The 11336-nt window shown below is 44.7% G+C and overlaps 1 long non-coding RNA gene across 1 annotated transcript; it reads left to right on the forward strand.

Moving 5' to 3' along the window:
• Nucleotides 1-647: 647 nt before the first annotated feature.
• LOC311299531 lies at nt 648-11068 on the forward strand. The gene is made up of 3 exons (XR_014629153.1): nt 648-713; nt 10802-10835; nt 10951-11068. It is a non-coding gene; the product is annotated as an uncharacterized lncRNA (long non-coding RNA).
• The last annotated feature ends 268 nt before the right edge of the window (nt 11069-11336 follow it).

The following is an 11336-nucleotide window of genomic DNA, read 5'->3' on the forward strand; positions in this document are numbered from 1 at the left end:
CGTTTAAGGGTATTTAACATGAATGGTGACAGTGTCAACCTGTTCATCATAAAGGAAGCGATCATGTCTTCACAAAATTTAGACTAAACCATTCAATTTATATGGATTAGTTTTACAATCACTTTAACTTTTTAAAGCGTTAAAGAGGTAGTTGCTTAGCTGTCTATGGGGGGTCAGAAAGCTCTCAGATTTCATTATTAAGATCTTCATTTGTGTTCCTAAGATTAACAAAAGTCTTACAGGTTTGGAACTACATGAGGGTGAGTAATTAATGACAGAATTTCCATTTGGGGGTGAACTATCACTTTATTTACTTAATTTAAATTCTGAAAGTATCAAAAATATTGTCCATGTGACTTCTTCATCTTATTTTTAGTGAACATCTTGCCTTTCATCATACAGTAGCCCTAGCTCTACTTTGCACATTCAAGAGTGCATGACAAATTAAAGTTAAAGCAGTATTTTTGTGTAAACAGTTTCTCAAATGTGGGAACAAGCTTCTATCATAAAAGTGCACAGTATGGAGAAGATTTGCGCTGTAAAATAGGGCTGCAGCTAACATTTAACTTTTCTGGGTACTTTATATGAAGCTTTCTAAAACTGCTGTGCTTTTTTGTGAAACTGTTGTTTTCTTATCTGCATTTCAGTCATTCCAGAAAATGGGCCGAGTGCATGCTGTGGTCGAATTAAGGTGTTTCCAGGATTCCTTAAAGGTATAGTTCAGCTAAAAATTGTAAAAAAAAATTCTGTCATCAATTACTCACCCTCATGTCGTTCCAAACCCGTAAGACCTTCGTTTATCTTCAGAACACAAATGAAGATATTTTTAATGAACTCCAAGAGCTTTCTGTTCCTCCATTGGTAGCCTACGCAACTAATACATTCAAGCCCCAGAAAGGTAGTAAAGACACCATTGAGGTAATCCATGTGACTCCAGTGGTTTAACCTCAATTTAATGAAGCGATGCAAGTGCTTTGTAGGGGTGGGCGATATAGCCTCAAAATGATATCACGATATTTCAAGAATATTTGCGATAATGATATTTATGACGATATAGAAAAAAAAGTTGACAAATTTTTTTTTATTACATTTATCTCACCTAAATGTTTGCTCACTCGTGTTTTTACAATTGGGTAATTTTGTTTTTAAGATTTTACACAACACAAGGAAGCTTGATTTCAATCTTTGAATTAAATTGAAAAAAGTAGCAAAAAAAAAAAAAATAATAATAAAGATACAAATAAAGAGAAAAGTTTTTGGGTAGGTCTAACATTAGTATTCAGAAATGCTACAGAAACTGAATAAGGTAATCAAATGTAAAATAACACTGATAGTCCTGAGTCCTGACTAAATTAAATACATAGGATATTAATTCTGATTCCTTACAATGAAAGCTATCTTTTGTTGTTTTGACTAACTTACAACATTAATGACAGACATATGGCTGCTGTCACTTTTAGAGCTAGTGCCCGGATCCATTACTGTTTTCATGATACTGACTGTCACACTGTCACACGCGTTTTATGCTTATTTCAGACATAACCGACTGTTCATGAATATACTAACCATGACCGGCATTTTGATACAATTTTGCGTGTTTTCCCCCCCGTTAAAGCGATATAATCCGCGAAAAATAACTTTTGTTACTCGCGAGCTGTTTGTGAGACGGCTTTACTGTATGTATGCACGCAGAGTAAACAGAGCGCGCTAGAGTACTGAATAGTTTAAAATCGCAAATGTTTAAACTGATAAGACTTAAAAAGAAGTAAAAATGGTCAGCTTTAGTTACGATGCAAGTAACCGTCATGTCCTGACTGCTAAACACGAGTGTTGTATCGACGCTTGACTTGTGCAGCCCATTTTGAGAGCGAGAGAGAGAAGACGCGGCGCCGCTGAACACTCACCCGGTTGGTAAAATTGCGTCTTGGAGAAAGTTTTTAAATTATTGATTTGATCGTCATTGGAGGCTGACTTGCTGCTCTCGCGCTCAGACAGCTGTTGTTTTTGTGCGTGCTAGGGAACGTAATGTGCCATATGTCATTGCCTTGCTATATCAGTGATATCGCGATATGATGCTTTTTTATCATGTAAAAATTTATACCGGTATTATCGTGGACGGTATGATATGGCACAGCCCTAGTGCTTTGTTTTGTGCAAAAAACCCCCCAGCATAATTTACCTCTATATTTACAAAATAATATTATCTAAAGCACATTCACGGAACAACTTCCGGTCTTGAGTCAACACAATTCGCATATGTCGCAGTGCTCCTCCTACTGGATTGCAGGTCAGTATTTTTAATTTTTTTGCAAAAACAAGCAAAGCACCGGCATCGCTTCATAAAATCGGTTAAACCACTGGAGTCACATGGATTACTTCAATGATGTCTTCCCTATCGTTCTGGGCCTTGAATGTGTTAGTTGCATTGCTCCCAATGGAGAGACAGAAAGCCCTCAGAATTTCATTAAAAATATCTTCATTTGTGTTCCTAAGATGAACGAAGGTGAACCGAAGTGGGAGAGGGTGTGCGCTGTGATTGGCTACTGTGAGAACCTGGCAGATCTATAACCAATTCAAATTGAATTTGAATCTAAAATCTTGTTCCGTATTGTTAATATATTTTGACATCCACAAAGAATAGTCTATCCATGCACAGGTTGTAGAAAAGGCCCCAAAGTTATGTTTGTGTTGCTATTATTTAGTACAGTTGACCATATTGGGAGTTATGTTTTACGTTTACTGCCGTTATTCAGTGCTTGTAATAGGATAGTGGACGCGCGCGCTGGTTTGTATATTGTATGTGACGTCACGCAGTTAGTATGCAGTATGAAAGATAGTCGGTCGGTTGTCAAAGTTAGTACGCAGTACGATAGAGATCGTCAGTCAGTTGGATTCTCATTGTGAGCGACATTTTCCTCAGAGTGTGCGTGAATGAGAAAAGTAAGTATTTCTGCTGTATTACTCGTGATATTGCATTTCTTTGTTAGCTGTTATTTCTGTTATTTGATATGGATGAGAGTTAGAAGTTTAAGGGTCTCTACGCGAGCGTTGTGTTAATTATATTCGCGTTCGGACGTTACTTTCTAGCTTCGGTCCACCTGATTTATACTATACTACTTATCAGTACTTTGTGGTTGAGTAAAATCTGAAGTAAGTTGTGTTAAATATTATTATCTGGACCATTATAGGCTATCTAGGCTATTGAGTAGCTATATCATAGATGACAGAAAGTTTGTTATTGGTGACTTAATGCATAGAAAATCTGAGAATCTCATGTAAGTGTTTGAATCTTTCTCTGCCTACATTTTAGAGTTTAAGATATATATAGTCATATTCTGACTATTGTTTATTTATATTGTAATGTATATTAGTGCTTAAGGAGAAATTATGTGTATGCATATGTTTCCTTTATTCATTTGTATTTTGTTTCTCTCTGTATAGAAACCACACTCAAATTACACTGAAAATTACTGACACAAGAAAGAGGAAAGAATAAACAGAATAACAAGAACTATCTATCAGCTCGTCATTTCATACTCTGGAATATTTGGCCTTAAGTGGTGTTCTGGCCGACACTCCTGAGTGAACCTGGTGATAAACCCAGAATTAGCACCTAGACTGAGCGTCTACCCATTATCTTCACTTCATTGATGGTCCTTCGAGCCGGATCACTGGGTTTACGTCAGAGATGGAATTACATCCAGAGTATGATGCTTGCGGTACACGTCCCAAGCGGCACATTCGCCCACCTGTGCGCTATGCAGATTATGAGGTCGATTATCAAGGCTACATCGGTGAGAGGTACAGAGAGGAATTAGAGAGTACTCACCAGGAGGGAAATGCCAGGATGACACCCCTCACCTCCCCTTATGACTCTCCCCTTCGCCTGCAGAGGAGGGATGCTATTCTTCAGGAGATGGACCTGGGCAATAGGGCGGAGAACCAACAGCACAGCCAGAAGAATCAGCTAGCCCCCCAGCGGTTTCCGGAGAGAGAGTTTAGGGAACAGCTACGAGATTACTCTACTCCCTTACCGTCAGCGCTGCACCCCATACATCCACAGGAGGAGTGCCGAGTTGAGTTGGATGACATTCGTCATGAAAGACACCTCCTGCAGCAGACACAGCGGCACATGGCATCAGACTTAGTCGAGCTTAGAGCATTGCGAGCAGACATGAGACAGTTAGTAGATGCTGTTCGCAACATGCAGAGTCCTACTTCTATTCATACCAGAAAGCCAGAGTTAACGGTGATGTCGCCACGGCCACCTGTTGAAAGTGAATCTAGAGCTGAGGAAGAGGAGGATTGGCCTGCACCACCACCATGGCCAGACCCAGTAATGGACAAACTTCCGCCAGACCCACCTATGGCACCATCTCTTATTAGGAGAATAGATGAGGTTCCAAGAATTAAGGAAGAAGCATTGCCAGCCACAGCTCCTGACATGTATGTGGGTCAGCCACAAGTTAATCACTCAGCACGTGAGGCCCTTCCTACTGCAAAGCCATGGGATGACACTGCCCGTCATCTATCGCCCTGGCTCAAGCCCTTTCAGTTTCCTCCGCAGCCACACAGATTACCTCCAGCTGAGCCCAAGTACCCTACGGCTTATGGTGGTCAACGGAGTGAGCTTGGCTGCAACCTAATGCCCCAACAGCGACATCCAGGCATGACATGGACACAGCCCCTGCCCTTTAGCTCACCTCAGGGTCATAACTACGTCTCAGAGCCAAGTTACCGGGGGCCACGCCCAACAATCCGCAACTTCTCAAGTCGGGACCCAAGTGAGTTCGCACGGCTCAAGATCTCATTGGAGAACCTCTTACCACATGATGCATCTGAGTTGTTTAAATACCAAGTGTTGGTTGATCACCTACAACTAGAAGAAGCCAGGTTAATAGCAGATGCTTACCTTAACTCCCCAACACCCTTCTCAGACACAATGGTTGCCCTGAATGACAAGTTTGGCCAACCACATCAGATAGCGCTGAGACGTATTGCTGCTGTGATGGACTCACCAGACATAAGGCGGGGAGATTTTGCGGCATTTGAGAAGTTTGCACTCCAGATACAGTCACTGGTGGGGATGCTGAAGACACTAGGCCACGAGGGTGAAGTGGAACTACAGTGTGGCTCACATGTTGCTCGTCTGCTGAGCAAGCTGCCGCCTGAGCAGAGAGCGGAGTTTCGCCGCTGCATGTACCATCAGGGCACACAAACCCACACCTTAACTAATTTTTCAGATTGGTTGAAATACGAGTCTTGGTGCCATGATTCTGAAGGACAGTTAGCTGTGAGAGGAGCTCGAGAGAAGCCGGTGTCCAGATATGAGGGTAGGAAGGGTAAGCAACCTACCACTGTCCTCCATGGTGCGAAGGATACAGCTAAGAAACCTGAGGCTCCAGTGCCAAGCCGCTCCTTCAAAGGGAACAAGAGCAAGCCATATTGTCCATTCTGCAATAATGAGGAACACTACCTTAGCCAGTGTACAGAGGTATCCAGGCTAACAAAGGATCAGCTGACTGAATGGATAAGGAGCAACAAGAGGTGCTGGCGATGTGCACGGCCACACCAGGCGGCCCAGTGCAACTTAAAGAAGACATGTAGCCTCTGCCAAGGGAAACACCTTCAGGTTCTGCATGAGGTGAATATGAGGTCACCCAAGGAGGCAGTGTCAACACCGGCAGCGGAAAGCCAAGGCCCAACAGAGGTTCTGTATCTAGACAGACCCACTGAAGGCAGTCGGGTCCTTCTGAAAGTTGTCAAAGTCCGCATTCACCATGGTGACCAATCAATCAACACCTATGCCATACTTGATGACGGTTCAGAGAGAACTATGCTGTTGTCAGATGCTGCAGAGAAGCTAGGTGTGCAGGGGATTCAGGAGGATCTACCACTACGCACAATTAGAGATGAAGTGCAGACCCTCCGTGGTGCATCAGTGTCGTTCTCCATTTCTTCGCCGTCAAAGCCAAAGACCAAGTTCAAGATTGTAGGTGCCTTCACCAGTGGTCGTATTGGACTAGCTAACCATACTTACCCCATGGATCAACTCCGGAAAACCTACAAACACCTCACTGGCCTTCCCATACGGACTCTTATAAATATCAAGCCTCTGCTTCTCATTGGGAGTGACCATCCTCATCTCGTCACTCCCATTGAACCTGTCAGATTGGGACCTCAAGGTGGGCCTGCTGCCATCCGCACAAGGCTGGGCTGGACTCTACAGGGCCCAGCGAGTGTAGTCCGTCATCTCGCCCAACCACAGCAGTGTCTATTTACAACAGTAACACCCCAGGTGAGCGAGCTGATGAAACATGTTGAGAGATTATGGCAGGTCGACACTGTCCCATTCAGAAGCGAGAAACTAGTTACTCGTTCAAGGCAGGACCAAGAGGCCATCAGCATCCTGGAGACCAAAACCATCAGGGTGGAGGTTGATGGCATTCTCCGTTACGCCACCCCGCTGCTCCGCCGGAAAGACATGCCGCTCTTCCAGGCTACTAAAGAAGCCGTCATGCCCAGTTTACGGAGTGTAGAGAGGCGACTTGCCAGAGATCCTGCACGGGCTGAAGCCTACAGAGTGGAGATGGAGAAACTTATAAAGGCGGGCTCTGTCATCAAGTGTGAACCGAAAGTTTCAGACGAGGAAGGTTGTGAGGAATGGTATATCCCTCACCATATGGTGAGCCATAATGGCAAGAATAGGCTGGTTTTCAACTGCTCCTATCAGTATCGAGGGCAGAACCTCAACGATCATCTACTGCCTGGTCCGACCTTAGGAGCATCACTACTGGGAGTTCTGCTAAGATTCCGAGAGCATGCAGTTGCAGTTAGCGGTGACATTAGAGGCATGTTCCACCAAGTTCGCCTCCTCCCAGAAGATCGTGCTCTGCTCAGATTTCTTTGGCGTGACATCAGTCAAGAAGGACCTCCTGCAGTGTATGAGTGGCAAGTGATACCGTTTGGTACAACATGTAGCCCTTGCTGTGCCACATTCGCCTTACAACGCCATGTCTCGGATAATAGCCAGCCAGATGAAGATGTGAGGATATCCGTTCTGAAATGTTTTTATGTGGATAACTGCCTCCAGAGTGTCCCCACAATTGCTGAGGCGAGGCATCTAGTCGACAAACTACGAGCCCTTCTTGCGTCTGCAGGCTTCGATTTACGTCAGTGGGCCAGCAACGAACCAGGTGTAATAAGTCACCTACCAGAAGAGAGCTGCTCGGCTAGTGTTGAGCTATGGCTGGCTCAGAACAAGACAGATACCCCAGAATCTACTCTAGGGCTAAGCTGGCTCTTCCACACTGATGTCCTTGGTTACAAGCATCGTCATGTGGAGTACGGGGTCCCCACGATGCGTAATATCTACAAGGTGCTGGCGAGTCAGTACGACCCCTTGGGCTTCATCTTACCCTACACCACCAGGGCTAAGATAATTGTCCGACACCTTTGGGACAAACACAGGGGATGGGATGATCCACTACTACCGGAGAAGCTTCTGCAGCAGTGGAAAGACTGGGAAGAAGAACTTCAAGTCTTACCTCAAATCACTCTGCCCCGACCGTACTTGTCAAAGTCCGTGGACATCTCCGGTCTCCAGAGAGAGGTGCATGTATTTTGCGACGCCTCTGAAGAGGCTTATGGTTCAGTGGCGTACCTACGGACCACTGACAGACACGGTGAAGTGTATCTGTCATTCCTGATGGCCCGTTCCAGAGTCGCGCCTAAGCGATTTCACTCTATGCCCCGATTAGAGCTCTGTGCTGCCCTTACTGGTGCACAGCTCTCGCAGGTGCTGAAGAGCGAGCTTACCATCCACATTGATCAGACAACCCTTTGGTCAGATTCCACAACGGTGCTGACATGGCTGAGGTCTGAATCCTGCCGGTTTAAGGTCTTTGTGGGCACCCGCGTGGCCGAGATACAGGAGCTGACTGACGGGCATGCCTGGAGATATGTTGATAGCGCTAGAAACCCTGCTGATGATTTAACACGAGGAAAGAAGCTGCGAGAGCTTGTTCAGCCAAATAGATGGAGCCTGGGGCCTGCCTTCCTCCTGAACAGTCCAGACTCATGGCCAGAGGACCACACTGTTGACCAAGCAGAAGATACCTCAGAGCTGCGCAAGTCTATCTTCTGTGGGGTCGCCGCAGTTGCATCAAGCCAGTCGACTTCAGACGTGGGCCAATACGGCTCGTGGAAGGAGCTGCTGGAAGTGACAGTGCAGGAGCTGCATGGGGCGGCCAACTCTAATGATAAGCCCACGTCTGTAGATTACCGACAGGCTGAACAGTTGATACTTCAGAGGGCTCAGAGGGATAGTTTTCAGCAGGAGTACAGCCTCCTGAAAGCTGGTAAACCCGTCCCAAGCAGCAGTCGACTTCGCACGCTGTCTCCAGAGCTGGATGAAAAAGGAGAGCTCATCCGTGTTGGAGGACGACTCCGTCGAGCAGAAGGCCTAGAACTGACCACTCTTCATCCAGTCATCTTAGACCCAGGTCATCGAGTGACTACGCTTTTGATCCAAGACTTTGATAACCGCCTCCACCACCCAGGCTCAGAGCGGGTGTTCGCTGAGCTTCGACGCTCCTTCTGGATCCTGCGAGGGCGTGAGGCTGTCCGGCGCTACCAGTATAGCTGCGCTGACTGTCGACGATGGAGGGCAAAACCCGCAGTGCCGAAGATGGCAGACCTGCCATCAGCCCGTCTGCGCCTTTTCAAGCCTGCCTTCTATTCTACGGGGATGGACTGCTTTGGGCCATTTGAGATCAAAGTGGGCCGGCGCCGGGAGAAGAGATGGGGGATCATTTTCAAGTGCCTCACAACTAGGGCGGTGCACTTAGACCTCCTTACCTCTATTGATACAGATGCTTTTCTGATGTCCCTTCGTCGGTTTATTGCCCGTAGAGGAACGCCTGCAGAGCTGTTCTCCGATCAGGGGACAAATTTCAAGGGAGGTGAGCGAGAACTCCGTGAGACCTTCGTTGGAATGTCTAACGAATTACAACGTCTACTTGCACCACAGAAGATCTCCTTCCGCTTTAACCCCCCAGCAGCTCCCCACTTCGGAGGGGTGTGGGAGAGGGAGATACGCTCAGTTAAGAGCGCACTCTATGCCACAGTCGGTGCTCAGCCTGTTCCAGAAGAAGTGTTACGCACCGTTCTTACTGAGGTGGAAGCGATCCTTAACAGTAAGCCCTTGGGTTATGTCTCTTCAGATGCCAGTGACCCAGATCCAGTGACTCCCAGTGTTCTTCTTATGGGGCGCCCTGATGGTTCGCTACCTCAGGTAGTCTACCCTGAAAGTGAGCTTATCTCTCGCCGCCGTTGGAAACACTCCCAAATCTTGTCTGATCACTTTTGGGCCCGTTTCATCCGACTTTATGTTCCGAGTCTGCAAGCTCGTCAGAAGTGGCAGGCTACACCAGCTGACATTGCAGAGGACTGTGTAGTGATGATCGCTGATCCACATCTTCCAAGAGCCCTCTGGCCCATTGGAAAAGTAGTCAAGACTCATCCCAGCCCTGACGGGCACATCAGGTCCGCTGATGTTAAGGTGAAGGAGAGAATCTACACCCGGCCAGTTGCCAGGCTGGTTGTCCTCCCTGCACTTCCTTCTGGAGAAGATGAAGACGGTTCCACTCCTGCCACTACACCCCAGCCATAGAACTTTGTTGCCTTTAATGATGAGCAAATGTATTACATACATTCGGGGGCGGCTGTAGAAAAGGCCCCAAAGTTATGTTTGTGTTGCTATTATTTAGTACAGTTGACCATATTGGGAGTTATGTTTTACGTTTACTGCCGTTATTCAGTGCTTGTAATAGGATAGTGGACGCGCGCGCTGGTTTGTATATTGTATGTGACGTCACGCAGTTAGTATGCAGTATGAAAGATAGTCGGTCGGTTGTCAAAGTTAGTACGCAGTACGATAGAGATCGTCAGTCAGTTGGATTCTCATTGTGAGCGACATTTTCCTCAGAGTGTGCGTGAATGAGAAAAGTAAGTATTTCTGCTGTATTACTCGTGATATTGCATTTCTTTGTTAGCTGTTATTTCTGTTATTTGATATGGATGAGAGTTAGAAGTTTAAGGGTCTCTACGCGAGCGTTGTGTTAATTATATTCGCGTTCGGACGTTACTTTCTAGCTTCGGTCCACCTGATTTATACTATACTACTTATCAGTACTTTGTGGTTGAGTAAAATCTGAAGTAAGTTGTGTTAAATATTATTATCTGGACCATTATAGGCTATCTAGGCTATTGAGTAGCTATATCATAGATGACAGAAAGTTTGTTATTGGTGACTTAATGCATAGAAAATCTGAGAATCTCATGTAAGTGTTTGAATCTTTCTCTGCCTACATTTTAGAGTTTAAGATATATATAGTCATATTCTGACTATTGTTTATTTATATTGTAATGTATATTAGTGCTTAAGGAGAAATTATGTGTATGCATATGTTTCCTTTATTCATTTGTATTTTGTTTCTCTCTGTATAGAAACCACACTCAAATTACACTGAAAATTACTGACACAAGAAAGAGGAAAGAATAAACAGAATAACAAGAACTATCTATCAGCTCGTCATTTCATACTCTGGAATATTTGGCCTTAAGTGGTGTTCTGGCCGACACTCCTGAGTGAACCTGGTGATAAACCCAGAATTAGCACCTAGACTGAGCGTCTACCCATTATCTTCACTTCACAGGTCTTAAGCATTATATTTAATGACTTTGGACAATTTGTGACTGTCAAAAATGTCATTTCTATTTATCATCTTCTTTAATACAGACGAGAGAGTGTGAAACCATCAGCTGTTTGCCAGGTAAATAGTGAAGTCATAGTGAATACCATTAATAAACATATAATGATTATATGGTATGTAGTCTATCTCAATTTTTTGTCTTTAAAAAATTTTTTTTTTTATTTTTTTTTTTCAGTTTGCCAAAAAATCCTGTCCAATCTATACCAACATGAAGAAAAGAATTCTTGGACTGGAAGAAAGCGAGTTCTATTGGCAATTCGAGTGTATTAGTGGTAAGTACATTTACAAACCAATTAATTGTTGTCTAACAAATGTCAGTATAACAAAATTTGATAAACATTAAAGGGATAAGTAACTTACCAAAAAATATTTTATATCTGTCGTCATCTACTCTCACGTTTTTTCAGACCTTTATGACTCTGTGGAACACAAAACATGAACTTTGGAAGTAGGGGTGTGCGATATGACGATGTTCTGGCGCCTCTGTCCCAACATACTGAACAACGCGACGTATATTCACATAAAATGTTAACGCAGCGGAACGGCACACTGCAGTTCACA

The sequence above is a fragment of the Rutilus rutilus genome (assembly GCF_951802725.1).
Source record: "Rutilus rutilus genome assembly, chromosome: 11".
In the NCBI taxonomy this organism is placed as follows: Eukaryota; Metazoa; Chordata; class Actinopteri; order Cypriniformes; family Leuciscidae; genus Rutilus; species Rutilus rutilus.